Raw genomic sequence first — 917 nt, forward strand, 5'->3', positions numbered from 1 at the left:
CACCTAAAAGCACTAGAACAAAAGGAAGCAAATTCACCCAAGAGGAGTAGACGGCAGGAAATAATCAAACTCAGGGGTGAAATCAACCAAGTGGAAACAAGAAAAACTATTCAAAGAATCAACCAATCAAGGAGCTGGTTCTTTGAGAAAATCAACAAGATAGATAAACCCTTAGCCAGACTCACTAGAGGGCACAGGGAAAGCATCCTAATTAACAAAATCAGAAATGAAAAAGGAGACATAACAACAGATCCTGAAGACATCCAAAACACCATCAGATCCTTCTACCAAAGGCTATACTCAACAAAACTGGAGAACCTGGATGAAATGGAGAAGTTCCTAGACAGATACCAGGTACCAAAGTTGAATCAAGATCAGGTTAATGATCTAAACAGCCCTATATCCCCCAAAGAAATAGAAGCAGTCATTAATAGTCTCCCAACCAAAAAAAGCCCAGGACCAGATGGGTTTAGTGCAGAGTTCTATCAGACCTTCAAAGAAGATCTAATCCCAGTTCTTCACAAACTATTCCACAAAATAGAAACAGAAGGTACTCTACCCAACTCATTCTATGAAGCCACAATTACTCTGATACCTAAACCACAAAAAGACCCAACAAAGATAGAAAACTTCAGACCAATATCCCTTATGAATATTGATGCAAAAATCCTCAATAAAATTCTTGCTAACCGAATCCAAGAACACATCAAAACAATCATCCATCCTGACCAAGTAGGTTTCATCCCAGGGATGCAGGGATGGTTCAATATACGGAAATCCATCAACGTAATCCAGTATATAAACAAACTCAAAGACAAAAACCACATGGTCATCTCGTTAGATGCGGAAAAAGCATTTGACAAGATCCAACACCCATTCATGATAAAAGTCTTGGAAAGATCAGGAATTCAAGGCCC

Source organism: Mus caroli, unplaced genomic scaffold (assembly GCF_978045245.1).
Source record: "Mus caroli unplaced genomic scaffold, Mus_caroli_1 scaffold_1, whole genome shotgun sequence".
NCBI lineage: Eukaryota > Metazoa > Chordata > Mammalia > Rodentia > Muridae > Mus > Mus caroli.